Source organism: Panulirus ornatus, chromosome 35 (assembly GCF_036320965.1).
Source record: "Panulirus ornatus isolate Po-2019 chromosome 35, ASM3632096v1, whole genome shotgun sequence".
Classification (NCBI taxonomy): Eukaryota; Metazoa; Arthropoda; class Malacostraca; order Decapoda; family Palinuridae; genus Panulirus; species Panulirus ornatus.
In genome coordinates this window covers 6,846,235-6,857,530 of record NC_092258.1, presented here as the reverse complement: position 1 = coordinate 6,857,530, position 11,296 = coordinate 6,846,235, and positions in this window count along the sequence as shown.

The following is an 11,296-nucleotide window of genomic DNA, read 5'->3' as shown; positions in this document are numbered from 1 at the left end:
CATTCAGGTCAAGGGAGGATGGGTCATCTAAAGACAAGGGCAGATGCCAACAAAGGCTTATCAGACTTCAAAAACTTTTTCGATTCCATTCTTTCTGAATTTTTCAGTTGTTTGCAGAGTGCAAACAAGTCTAAATGCAGGTTTCTATTTTTATAGAATGCAGCAGCATAGATTGCACCATCTTAAATATTCTACTCAAAATCAGATTGCTGACAGTTTTTGTATTCATTTCTCTATATACTGCATACAACATCTCTGACCAGAGGTATTGTCCCAGAGTACCTTAAAATCAGGCAAAGAAAGATGTAGGCAGTCACTGTATGGTGATTACCATCTCCATCCACCCAGTACTTTTCAGATGATGCTTCTTAGTGTTTGAGTAAGCAGAAACCATCAAAAACTCTCAGGAAAAAAGATATGATATTGTTTTCCTACACTTAAAGTGTTTTCATGTGATTAATATTCTGGGAAAGGAATTATAGAATTCGTTCAGAAATAGCAACACAAGATTCTTCCCCTCCCCTTCAAGAACACAGTTCCACACTGCCTTCCCAGGTCAGTGAAACAGCAAGAGGAAATGCACCTGCTTATAGGTACATATAAGTAGATTTTGCCAATAGGCCGGTCAAGCTTTTAGTACTTACTGCACACTTTTCTTTAAAATTGATAGTTTCTCATTTCCGACAGCTACATCACACAGTTAACTAATTCTGAGTTTATCTGGAGTTTTTTAACCATATATCAAGAGGGGGAGGAATGTTTTGGATATGAAATGCATGAGGACAAGATCATACAAATACAAGTATAGATTCAACACATCACAAGATCCCTTATTCCCAAGATGCAGCTTACATATTGAAGACAGGACACTTCCTCAACTGTCCTTCACTCATATCACACATACTTATACACAACATAACAACACTCCTTGACCTGTGGTCTTGGCAGTTGTGTCTGGCACCCTTAGCATAGGGAGCCCCATAGAAAATTGAAGGGACTCTTGGGGCAGGAAGGTAGGGTAAGGTTGGGTTGATCATTTAAGGAATGAGTGTAAGAAGTGTGGCACTGAACAAAATCTTTGTGAGTAATGTGCAAGTTTGCATGGGATTGAACGTATTGCATGGATGTGACATTGGGGGTATGTGCTGTTTAGTGGGCTGAACAAGGGATGGGAAGCAGTCAAGACACGCCATGAAATAGTCTTTAGAGCGTGGATGTGGGTAATACACACTAGTTTCTGTATATTACACAGGAAAACTAGAAAGTTTATGTTTGCAAATGAGGCCACAGTTGTTCATTTGTTCCTGATACTACATGGGTAAGGTAAGATAAGCAAGTAGGTGTAATACCTATGATTCATTTACCAGGCTTTCTTTTGATATTGTGTTTCATTACTATTTGTAAGAAAGGCTTGTAGTTTGTCAAGTGCCTTAGCAAAGTTGAGAAAAGTGTCCACATTCTTACCCACTAATACCGTAGTTTCATACAGTATATGTTGTAGTGAAGTAGAAGTTGTGTCTGTACTTTTACCTGGTACAGATCCTTGTTGGCCATATTCGTACATTTAATTGTTGTTGACTGAGTGTCCCAGTTTATTATCAGTGATAAACTATAATTACATGTTATGTCTAGGCTGACTTGTGTGTACCTCTTTCATATTATCATAGATCTTCCCCTTTGTATAAGTGCTGCATATGCCAGTTTAAGTATATTTGATGTACCACTTTGTTCTATGCTTAGTCTCATCATTATCAGTTTTGGTTTTGTCGTCTTTTGCCTTTTTTTTATAAGTAGCTTGAATTCCATCAGGTCCTGGTTCTTTCTAAGTTCTCTGTAAGTTTTTATATATATATATATATATATATAAATATATATATATATATATATATATATATATATATATATATATATATATATATATATATATTTTTTTTTTGCCGGTCTCCCGCGTTTGCGAGGTAGCGCAAGGAAACAGACGAAAGAAATGGCCCAACCCACCCCCATACACATGTATATACATACGTCCACACACGCAAATATACATAACTACACAGCTTTCCATGGTTTACCCCAGACGCTTCACATGCCCTGATTCAATCCACTGACAGCACGTCAACCTCGGTATACCACATCAATCCAATTCACTCTATTCCTTGCCCTCCTTTCACCCTCCTGCATGTTCAGGCCCCGATCACACAAAATCTTTTTCACTCCATCTTTCCACCTCCAATTTGGTCTCCCACTTCTCCTCGTTCCTTCCACCTCCGACACATATATCCTCTTGGTCAATCTTTCCTCACTCATTCTCTCCATGTGCCCAAACCATTTCAAAACACCCTCTTCTGCTCTCTCAACCACGCTCTTTTTATTTCCACACATCTCTCTTACCCTTACGTTACTTTCTCAATCAAACCACCTCACACCACACATTTTCCTCTAACGTCTCATTTCCAGCACATCCATCCTCCTGCGCACAACTCTATCCATAGACCACGCCTCGCAACCATACAACATTGTTGGAACCACTATTCCTTCAAACATACCCATTTTTGCTTTCTGAGATAATGTTCTCAACTTCCACACATTCTTCAAGGCTCCCAGGATTTTCGCCCCCTCCCCCACCCTATGATCCACTTCCGCTTCCATGGTTCCATCCGCTGCCAGATCCACTCCCAGATATCTAAAACACTTTACTTCCTCCAGTTTTTCTCCATTCAAACTTACCTCCCAATTGACTTGACCCTCAACCCTACTGTACCTAATAACCTTGCTCTTATTCACATTTACTTCCCACGTATTCCCTGTGTGTCGTAGAAGGCGACTAAAAGGGAAGGGAGCGGGGGGCTGGAAATCCTCCCCTCTCGTTTTTTTTTTTCTTTTTTTTAATCTTCCAAGAGAAGGAACAGAGAAGGGGGCCAGGTGAGGATATTCCCTCAAAGGCCCAGTCCTCTGTTCTTAACGCTACCTCGCTATCGCGGGAAATGTTAAATAGTATGAAAAAAAAAATATATATATATATATATATATATATATATATATATATATATATATATATATATATGTGTGTGTGTGTGTGTGTACAGTTTCGTGGTTAACAGTTACACACTAATAATTGTGGTTGTGGGGGTATTGAGCGGAAGGTATTTTTTTTTTTTTTATAGCTCTTTCCTGACGACGGGAGAGACATCAGCTGGATATTCAAACAGGTGCGAAAATTAGTACATCATAGTTTCTGTACATCCACTCATTTAAAAGGTTTAGATGTTTCTTGTAGATTACTGCAAAATCCTTATTTATTTATTTTTTTTCATAACTAGAAGGGCTTTCGCTCATATATCTAAGTGCCCCCCTGTTCCAATAAGCCGATGCAATAGTGCCTCCTCCTAGTTCTTGGCTGTCTTGTAAAATTTAAAATAATACGTGAAATTCATGGTGATACATTCGTGAAAATATCATCTGTTATGCAAATTGTATAGGCCATATTTGTGATTCTCGGTAGCTTAGGATGGAATAAATTTGAAGTTACGAAAAATACAAGTTTTTGAACTTCCATGAAGGGCTGGCCAGTGCAACTTCGTAAAGAAATTGTTGTACCCAGCTGGGAGAAATTCTTAACTGCGTGAAAAGTGATGATTTAATTAGGGTACGAAGATGCCTCGAGCTGCAGAAGACGTGGGAGATGATGAAGACTTTATCCTAAGGACTTACTGTCACTTAGTTGCGTGTGGGAAGGCTGTTGGTGCCGTAAGAAAATGTCTGGTGAACTTAATAATATTTGGGCGAGGATTTTCCTCATATTTACTAGAATGTATCTACCTACGACGAGATTTTGCCGTGATGGTTGGGCCAGCACGTAGAACTTCCCGGAGGGAGTCGAGGGTCACCAAGAACAAACGAGTCGTGTGTTAAATGTTATCAGGTGTTATGTATGTGAGGAGAGGAGACTTTTTGTTTGCGCAGTGAATGTCAGCAGTCTACCTGTGGGTGAAGGTGAAAAGAAAGACAGCTACTCGGGCTAGAAGAATGAAACTTGACCGACACTGAAATGATGGCAAACAGCGGAGCCTTCTCTAACTCATCCCAATAGCCAGTTGTAATGGAGCCTCTGCTCTGGAGTCGTACAGTATTTAAAATAATTTGATTATTCAAGATTTCAAGTTATTTTTATCTTCTATTGAGTTACGTCACTGGTTCAGTCTTTCACAACAAATACGGCGCAGTGCGTTCTTGCATGTCATAAACTTAGACCTTGAACAGTGGAGGACAGCGCCTTCTCTTTACTGAGTCGGTATTTCTTATCGACTTTTGACATTTACGTTCTTTCAGAATTTCAACGTAGTACCGATTTTGGCGTGAGATGATATAGATATATTTTTTGTTTGCTGCGGCCAAATAGCTGTTAACTTCTCGCTAACTAATAATCGTAAATATGAAGTGCTTTAGAAAACGAGAAATCAATGCATAAGAATTCAGAGGATTCATGGGTAAACTTCTCTGAAATTTAGCACGCAGGATTAGACTGCCGTGAATCAGGTATGTCGTAAGAGATGCTTTTATAAACGCATTTAAAGTCATATATATATATATATATATATATATATATATATATATATATATATATATATATATATATATATATATATACATAGGACCTTAAATTAGGATTTCTGGAGCTGCAAAGATGCGCTCGAATCAGAAGGGGAATCACTGGTCCCCTTGGAGTGTGTTCCCCAACGATGCTGTTTCACGACTGGAATAACATTCGGTCCGAGATACGCAGACGAACTCGTAAATTCGCCTGCGAAAGGGGAAAGGAAATCTTTATCACTCAGCGGCGGAGCCCAATATTTCCACTTAATTTTCCAGGCATAGTCAATTTAACGTTTGACCAATTTCTTTTATTTAACGAAATGTTTCTATGAAATTAGATAAATTATTTTCGTATTAGATGACGATAAGTATTCGTTCTGTGTATGTCCTTTTGGAGGAGCACATTCCGTTTGGTCGAAATATTATGCCATGTAGTATATTTGGTATAAATAGATAAAAATTACGATGGAGATTAACTTTCGTCGAAAATTTTTGTCATGGGGAATGTAATTTCTTTTTTTTCCCCTTGCCAGTGTAGGTTAATGGCCCCGGCAGATGCCGCGGTATTTTGAATGCTGTCATTAACTGCATGTGCTGACGCCATTTCCCGTTTATATTATAATATATTTAAAAAAGTGGTTTTAAAACTGTCAGACTACTTGCACTGCAGTTGCAGCAGTTGAATGTAAATTCACATTAAGAATACGTATTTCTAGACATATGCAGAATTCTGAATTTGCAAGTCAGTCTTTTCTACTCTCAATTTATTTTTCTGTTTCTCTTTTTAGAGAGAAAGTGAGAGAAGGATGCGAAGTTTAGGCAAAAGGTAGTGATACAGAATCGGTTTCTCTCGTGATGTTTTCGCCCTCTGAACAGATGAATAAATCTCAAGATAGAATTCTGAAATGTGCGAACGTTTTCTTCGCCTCGGCACCATTGTTAGTCCTTAGGGTCTGCACCCAAATACCCAACCAAACACTTCTCATCGACGATCCATATTTATCATCACATATTTCCCCCCATATTTCTCTTTCTAACAGTCTCAGGCATATGCAGACAATTCTATTCTTTTATTTCTTTTTTCAAGACGAACGTCCTATTCTTTCCTATCACATTTGCTCTTATTCCGTCTCCTTTAAACTAATTTTCTCTCCGCCTGATGGATACCGAATTTGGGAGATGCGTTATTTCATTGCTTCATGGGTTGCAGAATTTCCTCCCCCTTTTTATTTTCGTTATCCATTTTACCTTCTCTTTCTTAATATACGGCTTATTCTAGTTACTTGTTTGGTACTATAGTGACAGCTGTTTTGGAAACCCTACATTACACATAATAGCCGGTCGGCATTTTAAATCGATGGTGGGAGCCTAGTTCACATGTCGAAGAATCTTTACAGTTGCTCTGGTTATACATTTATTCGTCCTTGTACGGGGAGGATTCTGGTCACATTTGTGGGGACTGCATCAGCACACACTTGCTTGACAGGAGTCATATCTGAATCTGTATGACTTATTAACTCTCCCACTTTGACCTCAAAGCATGATCCACACGTCCAGGGCCGCTGAGTTTGTTCTATTATTTTGATATTAGTTGATTAGTTCCCAGAGACCTGGTGGCTTGTATGCCTTCCACCTTAAGTTAGACCACGTATATTACTCAGTGTGGCCGTTGAAAACTCAGGGTTGGGCCGGTGTGACCTTCTTTACCATATGCAGCTAAATTTTAGAAAATACCCTTTTCCCTTGCTTTCATACAGTCCCGCCTTGCTCAATTTTGGAAACGTAGTTTTTTCATTCCTCAAAAAAAAAGAAGAAAAAATCCGCTGTATTTTGGCCTTTTGTGTGTTTAAATCAAAGTTTGGCCTTGAGGACTTTAATCAGTGACCGGAACAGCGAGCATATAAAGATATGTAGAGGAAAAATTTGCTTCCCTTGGCCTCCCGCCGTGAACCACTCCCCGAAACCCAAAGCACTCGATGATTGCATCCCCCCCCCCCCCCCCCCCCCCCGAGTGATGCAGTACAGATAGTGTTCCTCTATTTCCAGCAGCTGTACATGAGGACGAGATCAGCTATTGATAAGGGCGTCGGTGCCTCCGGCGCTGGTTTGTTCCTTGACATATTGGTATGAGGTGGTTCTCTCCCCTGTGTGTGTGTGTGTGTGGGAGGGTCCAAGGCCTGCGTCTGCAGCTGAGGGTCTGGCCAGGAGCCAGCCGATGTTTTGCTTCCCCCTCCCGAGTCTTTTAAAAGTAATGGAACCGGAATACTGACTTCACTTGCTCTGACGGGGAAAATGTGCCCATAATGGGCCATTGGTTTGGAGTTTGGTATCCGTATAAAAACACCTTATAAAGGATAACGCATCGTGGTTATGAGAGGGAAAAAAAGAACACAGGAAGGATATACTTTAACTAAGAAGCCACGGAGAGAAAAGTTGTCTTTTTTGAACTTTTAAAAGACAATAATTTCTAAAGGTTATGGCTGGAGCCACCCACAGGCTGACCTAACTGTTGCCATACCTCACCAACGGGGCTTTTATTGCCCAACTAATTCAGGCGAACTCCGCGTTTTCGTTCACAATGTTTTCCTCTTCGTGCTCAACCTTGTCCGGCTTTGTGTCGTTCGCAATGCGCGCTTTCCACACGTCCCATGTCTACACACACTATTCCATTATTATTACCCTTCCCATTTTTCCTATCGTTGTATGTTTATTATATTTTAGATCCCCCACGAACAGTCGCTACCTTCCTGTGTTCCTCCATTGGTATAGAAATTTACATCGGCCATAAATACGGACCAAACCAGCAGTATTCATGAGAAGCAGTGCAACAAGGCTGACAATAAGACCCGCCGCCTCCACCATACATCCTCAGTATGAGATTTTCTCATCTCGCACTGTAAAAGAGATATCAGAACTCCGATATTTTTTTTCTTTAAAGATTTTCATCCGATAAAACCAGCCGATTATTTTACGCAGTTTGGTAATTATGATAGGCTTTAGAAGCCGCGTCTCGCCATCCGCCAGCCGTGTCTGTGCGAGACTGGGCGAGAAAAATGCGCCATTTCCTGATGGGCTATAAATCCGAAGTGGAAGGAAAGAGCTGTGTTAACCTGGATTTATATGTGAGAGTTGAGCGCAGGAAGGGTTAGGAGGTAGAGGGCTGTAAGAGCAAGGGAAGGAAGGAGACGAGGAAGAAAAATGAATGTGGGAAATAGAAAGGAAAGCCGCCTTTAGTGTAGGGCAAGGAAGAGGAGAAAGACTGAGAGATGGAACTGGAAGAGGAGATGAAGGCATACGAAAGGAGATGACCTGTGGTGGTGTGTAGGTTCAGGGGGGCGTACGGACATCCTCCAAGTGGGTATACTGAGTCCTCCAGGACACACTCCCACCTGGTATACTGAATCCTAGGAATCAACCCTACCGGGTATACTGAGTCCTCCAGGACATCTCTACCTGGTATACCGAAAACTCCCTCTCAAAGTTGAAAACTCCCTCTCAAAGTTGAATGATAGCAAGGTAGCATCTCCCAATCCGAGCTTATTCAATGCTACAAGAAGAAAAATGAACGTCAACAAGACAACCACTCGAAGCTACAAAAGAACACGACAACAACTCCCTAACTTCTCCGAGAGATAGCTGGTGTCCAACTTCCTCAGCTGGCGTCCAACTTCCTTAGCTGTTGTCTACCTCTCTTAGCTGGTGCGTCACCCGGATCCATCTGGGGGGGGGGGCTTGTTGCCTCTCCCTTCGTCTTCGTAGAAGACAATTCTCACTATTTTCTTTCCTGGATTATGTGGGGAGAGACGCGTCTGTAATTACTCTCTGATATATTGTCTTGGTGGGATTATGGAGTGGCCTGTAGCGTTAGGGGCCATCAGGATTATGACACGGCCTGTAATGGTAGGGTCTGCAGGATTATGGCAAGGCCTGTAATGGTAGTGTCTGCTGGATTATGGCACGGCCTGTAATGGTAGTGCCTGCAGGATTATGACACGGCCTGTAATGGTAGTGTCTGCAGGATTATGGCACGGCCTGTAATGGTAGGGTCTGCAGGATTATGGCACGGCTTGTAATGGTAGGGTCTGCAGGATTATGTCACGGCCTGTAATGGTAGGGTCTGCAGGTGCGTCCTGTAATGCAAGGCTCAACAGGATTATGGTGCAGCCTGTCATGCAACAGACAATTGGATCTAGAGGGCATTGCTCGTACTTACTGTGAGGGGAGAGAGGCATCTCGTAAGTCACGCAGTGAAGAATGAAATGATAACATAAGAAAAGACTCGTCATGTGGTTCTTCGAGTTCGATGTGGACCAGGCTTCTCCGTTCGCGTCCTCCCACTCCTTTCCCTTACCCCCCCGGCATGCTTTATGCCTCGATTTAAGCTGATCGAATGCTGTTGGTGTTGATAATCCAATTAAGGCAAGCCCGTTTCCAAAGCAAATTTATCTCAACTCGGTAAACCACCTTTAGATCGATGATATTGTTTCCTTTTGAGCTTCTAGGGTTTGTTAAGCTAAGGTTACGACCGAAGAAAGATCTTAGATAGAAAACCCAGAGATACCGAATGTAATAAATCTTGCTTGATTCAGAAATCTTACATGGGCCAAATCGTGCAGCCAGTCGACTATGTTTTCTTCGGTGTTCGCCCTTGGGAGGGAAACCGCCTAGCGGGCGGACGACAGCGCCACACAAGCACGCCAATAACCGTGATGCATGGCGGTTGTGGCTAATTTTTCCCGCCTTATAAATTCTGGACCGCCGGGCATTTTTCCATTTACGCGAAGCGGCGCTGATGAGGCATAAAGACGATAATTTCGTCATTCGCTCTAGTATCTCCTTAATCTAAAAGCGGCCCTGATGACATGGGTGAGGTATGATGTTTACGGGGTAGCATTTCAGGCCACTTTGTTTAATACGGACCCCCCCTGATATTACTGACTTTTCATGCATAAGAACATGAGTTTTAACCCGTAAAACGCAGGAACAAAGTATGGGCAAGATGAGAAAGTCTGTGCCACAAAAGAAATGTATTGGGAAATCAGCATAAGAGCTGTGTAGGAAGAGAGAAAAGAGATTGCAAGAAGCAAGAGGAAATTCTCTCTCTCTCTCTCTCTCTCTCTCTCTCTCTCTCTCTCTCTCTCTCTCTCTCTCTCTCTCTGCAGCAGAATACATCCCATCTAACCTCTCGCCTCCAAGTAGAAAGTTCTTGTTGAGGTACGTGTGTAGTTCTCGTAGTCCAAACAGGGAGAAGTGATTCTTCCTTCTGACACCACGCATTGGTGTAAGACAGCTCCGGTTGAACTGACACCATCACCATACTGAGTGACTGACCTACACCTTCACCACACTGACTGACTGGCCAACGGCATCACCACTTCTGTGCAAGGAATGGCTGTAGACTGACCGACTCGACGTTCACAAATGGCTTTGACCAGTGTTCTGGTTAACCTCACTTCGTTAACCAACCTGTTTGTGAATTACTGGCCCTCTAATTGATATCTGGTTAATGGTGGGTAAAGCAAGAGTCTGGTGAAGTTTGATGTATGCTAATTGGATGATCAAGCTCGGTGATTTACGAGTCTCGGAGAGTGGTCGTAACGAGGCATATAAATTCTTTTGTGTGTGTGTGTGTGTGTGTGTGTGTGTGTGTCTATAAATTCTGGTTTAACTGGTAGTAGGCGTGTGTGTCGGTGAATGATTCCATAGGATGAGGGTGGAGGTAATTACCTTCTAGAAATGTACAGTTTGCATGGCAGTGTACCCAGCGATGTTCCCCATTCTAAACATTCGAACTCCGCTTGGGTTCTGAGGAATGTCATTGAGTCTCTTACCGCACTCTGGTCCTCTTAGAGTCCTTTCCGACACCGGTTTGGTTGAGAATGAGTTTCCTCAGCCACACACACACACACACACACACACACACACACACACACACACACACACACACACAAGAAACAGAAATAAGCTTCAGGAATCTTTTAAGCGACTTTGGGAGCTCATCCTTGTTCCTCACCTCTTACCAGAGTCAGACATCAGGAGAGTAGTAACGGAGACAGACAGACAGACAGACTGACAGCCGTTGAATATTGGAGTAGCATTTGAGTATATGGCTAGACCAAGACTGGTTTTTCACTCTCTCAAAAATTCGGAAATACTTTCCCTGGTCTTTTTTTTACTCTCCGTTTCATAATCCTCTCTATATTTCAATTAAAGCCCGGCCTTGAAGTGGAGTTTTGTCCGTAATTGGAGCCTTCAACGTAAACAGAAAATACTATTCCCATCATATAGGCCAGACTCGAAGGTCCGGAGAAGGGCAACAACAAAGGTGGTACCAGGATTGAAAGAGCCGAGTGATAGTTAAAAGAGTTTAAAAGACCATAGATTCGTCCACCATGGGAGAAAGATGAGTTAGCCATGAGTTCATCACACCGAGTTTCCAGTCCAGTTGGATGACATTAACAGTAGGCAGTATTTCGAAGGGTGGAAGGAAGTCAGGCCATTACATATGGAACAGAACAAGAATCGTGATAGGGAAGATGTTTAGAAGTTCACTTATGGTGTGAGTAGTGGATGAATGACATGAACTAGGAACGGTATCTGCTGACAGGTCTAAAAGTAAGAAAAAAGAAAAAAAGAAGGGTGTATGAGAGGAGAGAAATCTCAAAACAGAGTAGGATTCCCACCCTGTTACTGTAGGAACGGGTAG